Source organism: Pleurodeles waltl, chromosome 6, assembly GCF_031143425.1.
Source record: "Pleurodeles waltl isolate 20211129_DDA chromosome 6, aPleWal1.hap1.20221129, whole genome shotgun sequence".
Classification (NCBI taxonomy): Eukaryota; Metazoa; Chordata; class Amphibia; order Caudata; family Salamandridae; genus Pleurodeles; species Pleurodeles waltl.
This window is the reverse complement of record NC_090445.1, coordinates 1123602691-1123618183: the sequence shown is the minus strand read 5'-3', so window position 1 is coordinate 1123618183 and position 15493 is coordinate 1123602691. Positions and strand designations below refer to the sequence as shown.

Here is a 15493-nt window from a genome sequence, read left to right as displayed (position 1 = left end):
CCCAAGGCAGGGTCCCCTGAATAACACCAGAGGTAGGATCCTGAAGTCCTGAACCAACCTGTGGATGTACACACCAGCTTGGGGGTAGGGAGCCCAGATCGCTGGGGTGGGCATGGGGCTCCCGCTCCTGGCCGCCCTGTTAAATCCCCAGGGCGGATTGGTGTTTGGGGAGGGGACGGAACCTAAAGCTTGAGGACAAGGGATGGTGAAGTCTGGAGAACCGCTCCCTCAAGGGATACAGATGAGGTACGGTTCACCTGTGTGGTCCAAAGGAGGTTCAGGACAGCAAGGGATCCTGTCACACTGATTTATGACTTGAGTAACTGAGTAATTCTTATTGAAATGAAATGATGTGAAGGAATTTGATGTATTGTATTGTTTTTCAAGTGAAATATTAACTGTGTGTGTTTTTAAAAATGTATTCTTCAATATAAAAATAAATTTCCTCCAACAAATAAGACTTGTCGGTCTGTGTGTGCAGGTGTTGGGGAGAGGGCTTTCTGGTGGCCTCCAGGTTCTATGTAAGGATGAGCTGAAGGAGGTGCCCCAATTTAGTGCAATCTGTGCCCTTGACTCTTTGCTCGTGCACAGCTGATCTGTGGGTATTGGGTTTTGGAGGAATACACAAGACAATAGCTGAGTATTTGTCAATCATGCAGTTTGGCAGTTTGGATTTTAAATAACATTATAGACAATTCAAGCTTTGCTTTCATTTTTTGTTTGTGTTTCCAAGGAATGTATGACTTTAGTGTAAAAACAATTTTTAAACAATATTTGTTTTTAAAAAATCTACCCACCTGAATTTTTTTTGTTTTTAGTTAATGTTGAGTACTTTGTTAAGCAGTGTGTTTAATTAATAATAATTTTAAATGATTGACATTTTTATTTTAAAAATCAGCTTTTTTAATTAAGTGCATTATTAGCACCTATCAAATAACCTTTTGATTAGATTTTAATCACCACAAAGCTGTCTCTAAATACATACGTTGGAGTGGAATAAATGCTGTGTATCATTTTTAGGTTATGTAATATATCCATGGTCTTTTCACCATGCCCACGGCACGCCCATTACTATCACTACTTCACAGGCTTGCCTTTCGAAAATTCTGTGTTTTCATTGGTAAATGCTTTACGTTTGTCCCTCCTTGGTCCAGTTTGGTTGCTACCTTGGCCATGGACCCTGTTAGATGGATAATTCCACGTTTGCTGATAAGTTTGACTGTCAGTGAACTAATTTTTCCTTTTGTGTCTCCCCTTATCGCTCATGGCGGCCGTGGCACTTTTAATCGGCTAGCTTATGTCAACTGTTTTACTTTTCATTTTCAATTTATGTGGCAAGAAAAGTCCAGTTAGGAATTTACAGCGCTAATAGCTCTAACTCGAGCAAACGCGAGACCCATTGCATTGCAAATGGTTGTTTATAAATGGGTTGTATGGCAAGAGAAAAGGATCTGGCAAAAAGTAAAATGTACTGTAAATAAAGATTTAGGAAATTAGGAATTTGTCATGGTTTTGTTTAGTTCTACCACTTCCCCTTACACGATGACCTAAGCCGCATCCCACGGATGAAAATGCCATTGCTTTAGAAGCAGAAGCAGGACCAGGACCGAGGGGAACAGAGAGGAGGGATGGCCACGTGGATCCGAGGGTTATGGCCATGAACTCTTGAACGTTCTGAAGCGGCCGTTGCCCTATGCTTCACCTTTCCATTTGTTCTTGTTATCCATCGATTCTCCTATTGTGTTCCTGATACAGAGTAAAGGCTGGGTCAGCCATGCCAAAGATTTGAACTTTTATTACTCACTTATAAAGATGTTCTCATAGCACCTACTATTCAGCCTTAGAACCATTTCTGCTCCAATCGCGCTACGAGGAATCACTGCCTCTCTGAGCATCACAAACAGCATACTTGCTTGGAGACTTCAAGCTTTTGTTTCATGCTACCACCTCAGTGCTGTGACATCGACTTGACATTACCTTTTAACCCCGAAAACTTAATTCCACTTACTGAAACTTCAAAGCGCCTCTGTGCAGTTTCCTTCAGGATGCCATATTGGTATTTCTATCAGAAGAATGTATATATATATATATATATATATATATATATATATATATATATATATATATATATATATATTTATATTTTTTATTTGTTTTCTGTAGTGCCAACATCTAGCCTCGTGGCGCAATGGGACTACTGTGGCTCAGTGCTTAAACTCGATAGCGACAAATGGAGGTACTCACAATCCGAGAGTACCTACTTCCAAGTGAGAAGTGCCAGTACACTCCATTGATGCTATTGGATCCCTAACGTGGAGTGCTGGCTCAATTTTTCAAATCAAGTAAGTGCAGGAAACTCCGAGTTTGCCAGTACCTACCTGCAATTTTACAGAACTTCTTCGATTAAAACAACTATAGGAACATTATGTATTCAAATAGGCGTCCGATCCCCCGGTGACGTAAAAGTCTGACAGGATTGCTTATTCTAATTTGACGTGAGCACTGTTAGGTGTATTATGCCTACTTCAAGACGAGTACCCTGAGTAGGAAGTATATTATTTCTTCTATTAATCTTTGTCCAAAGCACACGGTTGTTCAGAATAATAGAGATCACAGATGTCAGTTTTCATTGAGTTACCTGTTTTTAGGTTTGTGGCAGAGACGGACACCATATTTGGATGATGAATTGTAGGTGGAAACACATACTAAACATGTGCAGGTTTAAATTACTGTGTCCAAAGCCATTTCCACTATCCATAAATAATCCATTACGGCTTGACTTGAAGATCAAAGATTTTATGCAGTGTGTCTCAGATACGAGCATTAACCCATCATGTGCGCAAGTATATGAGTTTAAGTGCTTCTTGGTGGAAGGGTTCTTTACTAGTTTCTTGAAAATGGGAAGCTAGAGGGCATTTCTGAGATGATGAGCAGGGCATTCCATTTCTCAGGAGCATTTCCTGAGAAATATATGGATAATGTACTTTATCGTGTTTAAAATGAAATTTCTAGTAGTAGTTTATTTTTGCTTCTAAACAGCCTTCAGTCTCCTGAGACTTAGAGTTTGTATCATGTGCTTTGCAATATTTAGGTCCTAGACCAACTGTTTTAAAGAACATCTGACCTCGATGAGGAAACATTTACATTTGTAGAAGGTGCGTGAGTGTTATAAGCTGTTAGCCAAGACCTTTGTTTTTAACCTGTATATATATATATATATATATATATATATATACTGTAAATGCTTAATTATACTGTTTTTTTATCCAGCCCTCTTCATCCATTTGTCTGTTGTTCTGTCATTCATCCACATTGTGCTTCTACCCACCACTGCAGACAGCACGTGGGACAAGACCAGCCCACTTCGGCCATTGGATGACCTGACTGAGTCACGTCATTCTGCTCTTGCACAATGTGCACATCCGCACAATAAATAGCCCACTTCAGTTCTAGGGACACCAGGTGCAATGTGTTATTTTTTCTTCATAAAATATATACATTTTGGTATTTAGAAAATTCTTGTTTTTCTCAGGTGAGGGACTGGCACCTGCACCAACACTGCTACTTGGTCGCTTATGCATTGTCATACAATGTCAGCAGCCAGACTGATTGGTTTGCCAAGGTTTGTTTATTTTCTGTTGGGCAAGAAACATTCAGTTTGAACTTGACACGGTATTCAAAAGATAACCAGTGCAACATCTAGTGATGTGCTCTTGAATCTTTGTTTCAAGGCACTTTTCCCATCTGACAAAAGCTTATTTTCTGCAACTGATATCACCTTTTCTCCCATATGCATTTCCTTTTGATGCAATTTTGTCTTCAGAGAACATCAGGGTTTAAGTCATTTTATGCCCATCTGTCTGTCCTATTGAGTGACCTTCTCAACATTAGCAACAGTCACTTCAAGTGATTACTGGAGCACACCCGGGTCAAGCCTTGCACACTCTTCACTTCCTTATTACTGGCCTTCTCGTCTGTGCTTGACTGTTCCAACATATTTCTGGTCTACCATCCCGCACAAGGACACCTGGAGTCCTTACCAGTTTCATTTCTCAGGAGAGTGAGCTTGATGCATCCCTTTGACTCCCATCTAGTCTTTGGCCCCCAGCTATGCAGCCTTAGCCTTGCCATCATCTTCATCTGTTGCTGCATTGCCACCCACACACTCCCTTCTCAAGTTACTATCAAGCCCTTTGCTGTCTTGTCTCATGTATACATTAGCCCCTTCATCCATAGAGTTCCTTCCTTTGGAACAGTCCATATTGCCTGCTGTTCAGGAATCTCCGTCACCATATTTCAAACTGTTTCTCATGATTTGCCTGTTGTACACAGTATTACTGGTCCTAAGTACTATAATCCCTTTGTGCTGCTGTATTGTATCAGCCTTTCGGCCACTTTAACTACACTATTACACAATGACGTATACTGTGCATTAGTAGTAGATATTACTGTACATAGTGGAGGAGGTAGTCCTGCTTAGAATATGAGAATAGTCTTGGGTCATAATATTTGGAATGGGGGATAGGAGGGTGAGGTCGTTAATGGAACAAAGAAAGGAGTCTATCTAAGAGGATACTGACTCAGTACAGTCCATAGTTAACAGGTCATCCCCAGGCCTTCTTTGGTCCCCTAAATCTATGTGGAAAGGGCGCTGGTCACAACCTTTGGTGAATTGGTTGAGGAGTGGATTATTGATCACAAGCAGTTGTCCTATTATGAGCCCAGGCTGCCATGGTAATAATTGGTTGTCAAAAAGCAACAGAAGTAGCTAGCAAGTCTAATCTGCCCTCTTGATTTGAGTTCGGTGAGACAAGGAGAAATCCATTAGTCTCTGGCTCTTGCTCTTCTGTCGGTTGGATGATTGCCTAACTAATGTTGCCTGAAAGAGTTTTCTAAATTTAAGGAGCTTGGGTTTGCCTCTTCAGGATGGTTGCAAGGCATTCCTGATTCAGTCCGTTTTAGTGGATTCAGTCCATATCTCCAAATGATCTGAGGTCTGCTGAAGTTTGAATCCAGGATGAGTGAATGTTTAGCAGTTATTTTTCTACCTACAATCGGTCTTGGAAACTATATCGGTCAATAATCTGACTAGTAGACACAACCAGAGATCGACTAGGAGGGGACCTAGGGTTGATCCATGTGGGACACTACGAGAGATCTTCGCTTGGATGGACTCAGCTGAATCAATTTGGACTTGCTTCATGTGGTTTTGAAGGAATCATTGAATTTCGACAGTGTCAAAATTCCCATGCACCCTTTCATCCTGTTAAGGTGCCAGGATCTACTTATGTGGCAGATCGATATAATAGTATCTGCTCTGCTTTGTGGGACTGTATCATTATTTTTGCTAAAATGTCCTTTTTGTATCAGTCAGTACTGTTTTGGCTGCTTGCATCTTGATCAGACTACCAGTTGTGGAATAAACTTTTCTATTTAGTGTACGCTTGAAGTTGTTGGTTGGCCTATCTTTCCATGATTTTGCTTCGGAATGGGGGTTCGAGAAAGGCTTCAGCAAATTTGATGAACACCCCCATGTGGAGGATGTGCTTACCATAAGTTTGACCACGTTTTTCTAACATAATGCAGCCCATTTTAAAAATTGGTGAGTGGTCCATTTTACAATCCACTGTCATGATATTGGCAGATGTCTCGTTAACTTCATGTTGTTGATGGCAAGGGTGCTTGAATGTTGGATTAAGTTCCTGCAAAGTTGTTGACTTCAGTACAAGGATAATTGTTGGCGCACTACTGTGCAAAGTTTTGTCAGCAGTACATATTATTGTGTGTGAAAATCTAGGTTAGACTTTTGCCAGCACATGTGGCATGATGTTGACAGCCCCCCCCATATGTTGTGTTGACAGCTGTCCTAGGAAAGATGTTGGTTGCACTCCTTTGCATGATGTTGGCAGCAGTCAGTGGCACACTGCTGGAAACAGTCTGGCAAAATGTTGACAGCACTCAGTGGCATAAGCAGGAGTCAATAGCATACTTTTAGCAGTGCTTCCAAGCATGATGTTGGCAAGTCATGTCGTAGTGTTGCAGTAGTTCATAGGATATTGCCGGCACGCATAATGCATTACGGCATTGTTTCAGACAGCGAATGCCCAATTTTGACAGCAGTCCATGATGTAACATTTGTAATTGTCACTGCTCCAAACATGACAGCTATCTCCTAAATAAGGGTTTTCGGCAGACCCTGCTATAATGTTAGAAGCAATGCTTGACATAAGGTTGGTTTTACTCCCTGGCACGCTATTGACAGCATACAACTATATAAGGTGGGGCCTCATGTATCACTTTACTTCTAAAAAGGTTACTAGGTAATTCTAGTGTAGCTGGGACTCCATTTTGTGTTCCTTGGTTTACCTAAACACCCTTGTACATGCTAGGATTTGTATTCTTAATTCACTTCAACAAAGACAATGAGACGTCACACTTGAAACCATTGATTTTGTTTTTAAAAAGGTAAATCAAGGATTGGAACATGGTCCCCATGATGACATGAAGTAACTTGATAACCTTACTTCTGCTAAAAAATTTGGAATTCCAACTGCCACTCGTGTGGGAAAAAAACCCTTGTTTAATATAATAGATGGGGTATCCACACATATGGAATTGCATGTCAATCTAGCAAATAAAATCAAATTAAATACTTATTTGGAATAACTGGTGGCTAACACGCACAGCAAGTGATAGATGGGATGCTTGAATTATTTTCTGCATTCTCTGAAATATTCTCTGCATTCCAGCACACAGTTTTATAAGTTGCCTTTGCCATTAGAGACTGGGACCAACAATAGAATAGGCAAACTTAAGAGTTAGTTGCATTGAAACAAAGCCAACAAGCCACAGATTTTACTGGATACATGGTGCCATTCTCAAATTAAGCAATGTGGCACTTTTAGTCCGTACCAAACACAAATCTTTACAAGTCGCACATTGCTACCATTTTCATATTTAACACTAATATAGGTAGAATAGGCGAGATCTCTATTCATGGAGGCCTATACATCACCGGCTGGGCTCATGCATACTGCCAAATGACTGAAGCATTTTACTTAGTTCCCAGTCCTTAGAAAAGTAAAATAGGCCTTGGGAGGCATGTTTTAAATTCTGACTGTTCATTTTTTTAAAAAATTTTGTTCAGTTTCCTGAGTGAAAAGTGTTTGAAAAAATAAACAATGCCGTTTACAATGTTTGCAAATATTGAATTCAGTGAACAGTTTCTGGTGACTTAAGAAATATTTGCGTTTGCTTTAGTATTTTGAATTAAAAACTACTTTACAAAGAAGCATTGGCAAAGCGAAAAGCTGGGTATTTCAATTATAAAGCTTTGTTTACTCAACATTCTGGTGTTTGTCATAATTGCAGGACTGCATGTACCAGAATGCAAAAAAGAAAAAAAAGTACGGATCGAGGTGATTAACAAAACACCAAATGCTACCGCGGGAAAATTCAGCAGAAATAGAAGAAGGGATTGCAATTCTATGTGAGCAGGAAGTTTGGAGTTTGTGCAATAGAAATGACCAGAAATAGGACCAGAAACCCCGATAGAAAGTAGAAAGAGAAGAGAGGCAGACTGCACGAAGGAGTGCAACGACGTCGGTTTTATTGAGGGGGCGGAGCCCTAGAGATAATATCCCATAATTGCTTCTGCTCCTATTCCGGGCAAATGCCGCGCAGTGGGTCCCAAGGGGCTGTCAGGATTGACCCCCGTCTGGGGGTAGCAGGAGCCTCTATGAAACGCGATTAGCCCGCAGTATCAGCTGCGCCTCGCGCCGCCCTCTAATGGCTCATTTATATGCTAATTACTGAGCAGGGAATCGATGGGAGCCGGTAATCAATATGATATCAGAGCAGCAAGGGACGCGAGCTCTGCCAGTCTGGAGGGACAATGCAAGGCAAGCAATTATGTGCACACTGGAGGGGCCGGGATGCCCTGCTGCAGGAGCCCAGCTGCACTCTTTCCCTCTGAGGCGCGCGCTTCCGGGAGCCATCAATGTATACATGGTCTGTCAGTCTAGACTGTAAGAGGAGAGCCCATTATTACCAACTGTGCAGGCGAACCATTTTTCCAACGTCTGCTCACAGCGTTTTAACTCTGGAAAGGCTGCCTTTATTTACATTCAGGCTTGCTGGTAATTTTGTATATAGTGGCCACCAATGTAATCTTTTCCTATGTGGTCACAATACAGAACTCTTAATATTAGTAGCTGACGATGATTTTCATTGGACATAAGTAGCTCTTATTACACAGAAGGCTGGAGACCCCTGGATTAAAGTATAGTTCCTTAGGGTGTGACTAGGCTCCGCCAAACAACCACTGCTAAGTTACAGCTACTTCTCAATCTATGGAAAAGCTAAGAATCAATGCAAAGATCATGGATCGGTGATCTGTAGCACCTATGTTCTTGCTACTGACAAGGAACATCATGGACATATAAACGGAGTAAAATCTTAATTTGTTACTTGCTCATTCTCGTATTCATTCCTATCAGTGAGTTAAGAACCCGCACCAGAGATTTCTGTAACCTGTATGATACTTATACCTTAACAGCGCATGTTCTGCGAGTGAGAGATGCTTGCCACACTGAATATGTTCTGTGCGGAATGGAATATTGCGCTTGCGGCTTTCTGTGTGTGAGAGACGCATGCGTTGCTACTTCCATGCTGCATCTCTTCTCTGAGGAAGCAAAGCTCGTACAGCCGCCGCCTGGTTTGTACATGTCCTCTGATGGCAAAAGTCTGTGCTGCTCTCAGGTGTACCTGTGGTCTGAAGCAGGGATGTATGCAGTGTTTCTGCCAAGGTTGTACCTGTTATAGGAAGACGGGGGTCTTTCCACTGCCTTTTCCCCAGTTAAAAACAATACAAATAATATACCCTATGAACCAGGTCTTGTTCCAGGATATTTGATGTGTTGAACCAAGACCCCTAATTCTGAGGAAGGCGCCCGACCACGTGGAGCAATATTTAGATCATCTAGAATGTAAACGGCCGTATAAAGAGACGTGATACTAACTTGTTTTGCGGGATGGCCTTGGGAGTGGAGACATTTTGCAAAGGTGGACACCGCAGACAACGCATCGAGGTTTGTTTGAAAATAGAGAGAACAATAAGTAAGGGCTGGTAGCAATTTTAGCTGGCCTTTCTGGGAACCCTGCATGAGAGTTTCTGGGCATTTTTTGTGTCTGCAGTGGGATGTTGTTGATAATCGGCAGAGCAGCTGGACAAAAGAGTGCTATTTTTTGGAGCATTTTCTGTATTGTGCATTTTCTGTATTGTGCATGGTATGTTGCTTTTGGTCAGTAGTTTTGCTGTTCTTTATTGCATCATTTACTTCTGTTCAAAGTGAGCAGCTTCTTGATTTTTTTGATTTTGTTTATTGCTTGGCAGTTACTTATACCAATATGTTATTGCTTATAGCTGCTATTGATAGTGTTCTAAAAGACCATGCCTCCTAAAGCTGTGAGGAGGGCAGCAGGGCAGTCTATCAGGGAAGATGGCATAGAGTGGGTAATGTGGATGCTGGACTCCATCGAGGAGTTGCTGTCTTTACTACGCTTATCTGTTAGAGGGGTTGGGAGGCGGGGACTTCGCCAACTACTATGCAGGAGCCGGCTTGAAGACTGAGAGTCCCACTTAAGACCACTTTGCCCTCTCTTCCCAAGAGGCAAAAAAAGGATGGGACCAGTAAAGGAGTCGGAGCAACCCACATTCCTGATAGTGGCAATGTACTGATTGTACAGGTAGCATCTCAACTCCAAGGTTTGTCTATTGGTCCCACCCATCCAATCAGGGGGACCCGTCACCTGAAGTTGGTTCTGTGGCTATTGCCTCCTCTATGGCCACTCGTGCGACAGCCAGCAATGGGAGGAACATTTCTGCTCTCAGATAGAGCACCCTGCAGCCTATCATTGCCCCAGTGGTTCCTAGTTTGAGGGCTGTCAGGGGCTCAAGCAGCTGAATTGACAGTGGCTGCCGTTATAGTTGGTGCTCAGGCAGGTCAGCCTGATTAGTGTCAAAATTGACAGAGTCGCTGTGGATGTCTAAAATGGGGCATCTTTTTGCTGCAGTCAGTACTTGTTTAGCAGCACAAGGTTCTAATGAACCGTGGTCTAGGGCCAAGAGGTTGGTAGGCTTACTTGATGTTAGTAGTCAGAGCCAAGGCAGTTCAATATCCAGGTCATAGGTATAGCATCAGTGTCAAGGTCACCCCCACGGTGGGAGCGGCTTAATCCATCTCATTGTCTGGTAGCCATCCTTCAGCTCATGGGGTCCTAGCTGGCGAAGGGGTAGCTCAGCAGATGTGTACACCTGTGAATCAGTCTCCAGTTCAGGGCCTCCTGGTTAGTTGGGCTACAGGTCTGACATTAAAGGTGCTGACTGTTACGTTTGTGGAACAAAAATCCTGAGACAAAGTCGGTAAAAAGAAAGTTAAAGACCAGCCTTTGAAAGGGTAATTCCTGGGTTCAGTTATGTCCTCCAAGAACCTGCTTGGCGTGCACTTACATGAGGAGGTTAAGAATAAGATTTGGATGAGGAGTTTTGTGGCAATGTCTGACCTGATATTTGAAACACTGATCGGCGAGGAGGGTGAGCACAATAAGCAATGTTCTCATAAACAGCACAAGCCCAAAGTGGAGGAGGCACTTACAAATTGGATAGAGTTTCACAATTTTTCAGGCACTACTGATGTAGGAGTTCCCTGATTTTGCTCCCTAAGTATCTTGTTACTACGTCAATTGTGTATTCTACAGAGTGATTGAGTGACACGGGCTGGCAAGACTCACTGCATAGGTTTCCATTGATTAGACCTACCTGAAACCCAATTGAGTTGCTATTGCAGCAAAATGTTATCTTAGTCCAGGCCAGAGGTGTTGGTATGCTTTCTCTCTTCTGAACATTCAGACAGATATTAAAAAAATCTACAGGAGTTAGCACTGTTCCTGTTGGCATAAAATGCAGTAAATGATGGTAATATGGCTAGGCCTCATTACAAGTGAACCAGAAACGCATAACAATGGTCTTAGGCGCTATATATAAAAATAAATTGAATGGAAGGTTGAAAATGTGCCTCTGACAGTCATTGTTCAATGTTCCATCCAGGTGTGACAGACAAATCAGCAGAATTTCCTAGAGGTGAGCGGTCATTTGGTGTAAAGCTGATCTGGTAACTTGTGGCTGCATTACTGTACCAAAGACAGGCCTCACAGAACACGGCCACTGGAATTATGCGGCAGGGCAGTGCCAAATTATGCGGCAGGTTTGGCTAAATTATACAGCAAGGAAATGCAAAATGTGCGGCAAAATCCATCACATTTTGTGATAGAAATACTTCGTTATTTTGTCATTTTAAAACTGGTTAACACTGTCCTGGCATTGGTTACAAGCAACGCGCGCCACTGCACTTTTTCTAACTTTTGAACCGTTTGAGCTAGAAACATTTTTTTTTGGTTAAAATTCGCAGATTATACAGCAGATGACGGATTATATGGCAAGTGCAGAAAATCTATAATTATATGAAAATCGCCGCAGCAGCACAATCGCATAAATCCAGTGGAACTGTCACAGATTTACCACAAGGCCCCATTCTGCTTGAGCCAGTCTATAATGAGGTTGGCAGAGTACACCAGGGACCACCTATAATGTCTATAATGAGGTCGGGGGCTACGGTGGAGACAGGCATAGGCCAGGCTGTCCCCTTCATAGTGCGTTTTTTTGTCTCCGTTAATATGTCCCTCGAGAGATGGATGAATTGTTCGGGACTACCCTGCAATTTCTTGCGAGTATATGCTTGAAATACTGCTAGTGAAAAAGCGGTGCCCCCCTGATTGGTCGTTGCCCGGTAACATCATAATCATCAGGAAATTAGGTTGTTCCTTTTTTTCTACACAGGGCATGCGAATGATTGCAGTACGGAGGAGAAGGGTGAAGGGAAAGCGCCTGTCACGGAACAAAGAGATACACGGGGTGGTGCAACGCCCATGGATCCACACAGGCAGCCTCATCCCACGGTAGGCCGCAATTTCCATTTCTGCCTCTTTGTCAGTGATGGATGATAGGCGAACAGAGTGCACAGTCATTTTCTTTTATAGGTTATGAAAAACAGAACCCTAATGAAATTGGGATAAGGTTCAGTTTGGGCTGTTCTTGTGGATGTGCTTGTATTCGTCAGTGTTTTCTGCTATATGGCGTAAACGTGTGTGGCAGTTTTGTGTCTGTGCTCCTACTTCTTATTCTGCCAAATTATATTCTATTTTTATTATGCTGTACTGCTGTATTGATGTTTGTGTTTTCCAGAGTACAATGTGCATATCTGTGTTCAACTGTGTGGATCTGTGTAGGCCCCTCCTTTGGCCTTAACGAGCAAGTGTGTGCGCTTTGGAGGGTCTGTGTGAATATGAATGGTTCTCTCTTTGCTCATATGTTAGCATAGTTTCAGTATGTTTCATATCTGTACACATTATTTGCATGGCTTCATTGAATGGCTGCCCAGTTCTTGGCATTGGTATTCGTGTGTATATCTCCTGGCGTCGTTATGTTTGTGCTTATCCATTTCCCTCGGTTGGTATGTTTTTGAGGAACTAGTGTACCCCTAGACCGGGCTTTGTATCCAGGGGCCTTTACATAATTTAGCCTCTCCCTGTGTATGCTGCTGAGAGCTGTTGTTTATTCTGCTGCTCAGTTCTTGAAGTATTTTTGGTGGTTTAATTTTCGCGATTGTTTATTCTGCTGCTCAGTTCTTGAAGTATTTTTGGTGGTTTAATTTTCTCTGAGTGTATGAGGGTGATTGCTTTCTTGGTTGTAGACGTGTGTGAGACAACTGAGTACTCATGCATTTTTGTGGGGGATGAGGGGCTTAGGCTAAAATCCTATCTGTGCTTGTGCCTAGCAGTGGTTTAAAACTCGTTTTGAATTTCTCATCGATGTTGCAAAATGATTTCTGCCAATTGTAGCTCTTATTTTTGACAAATTTGTGATAATATACTTCGGTTTTTTTCTTCTGTTTATGATTTTGTTCGTATTATACCGTTTTGGGATTTGGTACATAATCTCGAATTTAGTAGTTACTTTTGTTTCTAGTTTTCTAAATGTCCAAGTTCACCTGTTATTTTTTCAGCATTCTGTTCAGATGCCTGTTTGTGGAGGGTACATGCACCTGTGGTGCTGTGAACCTTATTTTCAGCCATGCTACTTATATAGTAATTGTGGCCACTAAATACAAACAGCTATATATCATTATGAGCCAGAAGCCTCAGTTATGTATCTGTAAGCATCATAAATCAGTAACCAACAGGGAAGTAGTGTTGATAGTGCTCCCTCACATCACATGATAGGTGGCCGGCATGGCTGCTTTTGAGAGAGTCTCTCTCTCTCTCTTTCTCTCTCTCTCTCATCTCTTCTCTTTTCTTTCTCTCTCTCTCTCTCCCTCTCTCCCATTAAATGTTTTCTTTTTTACTTCATTTTTGTAGTGTTGTTCCATGCTTTCTTCTCTTGCCTTAAGGGAGCCATAGCCCGTGAAACAGAAGAATGCCTCTTTGCTGCTCATCAGCAGCCCACTGCAGATGCAGGTCATACCCCCTGTAGGTAGAAGATCATGCTGTGGGGTCCACATTTTGGTAAGATGGATAGGCAGGTGTTAGGGCAGTAGCACAGACGGCAGCAATGTACATTGGATGTGCAGCGCCTGCACCTACATTCCTTACGAATTTCTGCCTCTGTCCTGGAAAACCAGGCTTTCAGCGCACCCTATGCTGGCAACAAAGCTGTCGAACCGGCCGCAGGTGCTTTTCCTGTCCCAATGTGCCATGAAAACCATAGGTCAAAAACTTACACAAATCTACCAACATGACAGTAAAAGTCAACAAAGGTCACCCATGTGCTGTGTGGAAGCTCCCAACATGTGGAGCGGGAGGAGGGGAGATTACTTTTTCACTGAAGACAGACATCTGCTTTGGGTCTTTATCATTAGAAAACAATTACTGACAAGTCTGCTTGACAGTGCATTCCTCCTTTTGCTGTTTTAAGGCCTTGCATTTGCCTAGTAGGCAGTACAAGCTGTCTGCAAAATAGCTATTATCAACTTACAGAGGGGTTATAGCCCACCCATTGCTTACAGGTGGGTGGCTTTATTGTCACTCTCATTTGTTTCCTTATTAGGCCAAGCGCGCAAGTGATTTTCGACCTTTTTATAAGTAATATGGGGGCTTTCAACCACGCCCATCACTTTCACTCATTTGTGGGCTTGCCTTTCAAAAATCCCTTGATGTCATTAGTAAATGCTTTACGCTTGTCCCATCTTGGGGCGGGTTTGTTACCGCCCTGTAGACTGACCCTACAAGGATTATTGTACGATTGCCGATATAGTTCCGCATGGGCAAACTATTTTATTGCTTTTGTCATTCCCCTTCATGCTCCATGGTGGCCATGGCGCTCACAGGGAAGAACACCATCGCGAACTCCGTAAAGCGCTGGTCACATTGTTCACAAAAGTAATTTTTTTTGGCTCTCCCTTTCAACTCCACAGCTTTCACAAAACACTTGCTATCGATAAATACTAATGTAAAAAACACAGAAATCCTCAAAGCGGTTCTGCCCAAACAGCAGGAGAGCCAATACTAAAGTAGTCACTGCACTCGGGAAACTCGCCCCATAATGCTTCGCTAGCATTCTTTTACAAAACATTGCTCCCCATAACCCAGCCTGTGGTGGTCCTAGGACAATGGGACCACCACCTAAATGTTCAGCACAACACACTCTTTCTGTCTAGGTCATCTCTGGGTCTCCATACTTGGTTAGTTGGGACTCCAAAATAATAACTAATGGTTACATGATCATGTTTCTCAGAAATGCAATTTTTATTGTGATGTCCTCTAGGGGCTTTTCTAAGCATTACAGTCAACATACTACAATATTTGAAGCACTCAGAGACTTGGCCCATAATGCTTTGCAAACATTCTTTTACACAACATTTTTGCCCATAACTTAGTCTATAGTGGTCCTAGGACAATGGGACCACCACCAAAATGGTCACAGCAATGTGCCCTTTCTGTCTACACCATCTTTGGGTCCTCACACTAGGTTAGTGGGGACCCCAACATGATAACCCTTCCCACCATTCAGTGTCTGTTTAAGCTCTCTCATGGCTAGAACTTTTGTTTCACAGTTGAGATCATTTTGTATTTTAAGGGCCTTGTTTGTAATAACATTGTTGTAGGCATGCTAGCTGGGCTACCTCTTTAGGGGCTAAATATATGCTTGCACTGTCTTATTTCCTGTTATTCTGTATTTATGTGATTACGCCATCTAGGGGCTAACTATATAGTTACATGACCATGTTTCTTAGAAATATTTTTATTTTGGTGTTCTCTAGGGGCTTTTCTGAGTATTACAGTCAACATACTACGTTCTGTCTAGGTCAACTCTGGGTCCCCACACTAGGTAAGTGGGGACCCCAACATAATAACCCCTCCCACCATTTGCTATATTTTT

The 15493-nt window shown here is 42.4% G+C and overlaps 1 protein-coding gene across 5 annotated transcripts in view; it reads left to right on the top strand.

Annotated features, from left to right (window-relative positions):
• The window catches only part of PHC2 (polyhomeotic homolog 2), a 635967-nt gene that overhangs the window by 69789 nt on the left and 550685 nt on the right, over positions 1-15493 (top strand). For all 5 annotated transcript variants that reach the window (XM_069240302.1, XM_069240300.1, XM_069240304.1 and 2 more), the window contains exon 2: positions 11897-12015. The gene's annotated coding sequence lies outside the window, so the exon portion shown is untranslated. The remainder of the gene's footprint in view (positions 1-11896; positions 12016-15493) is intronic.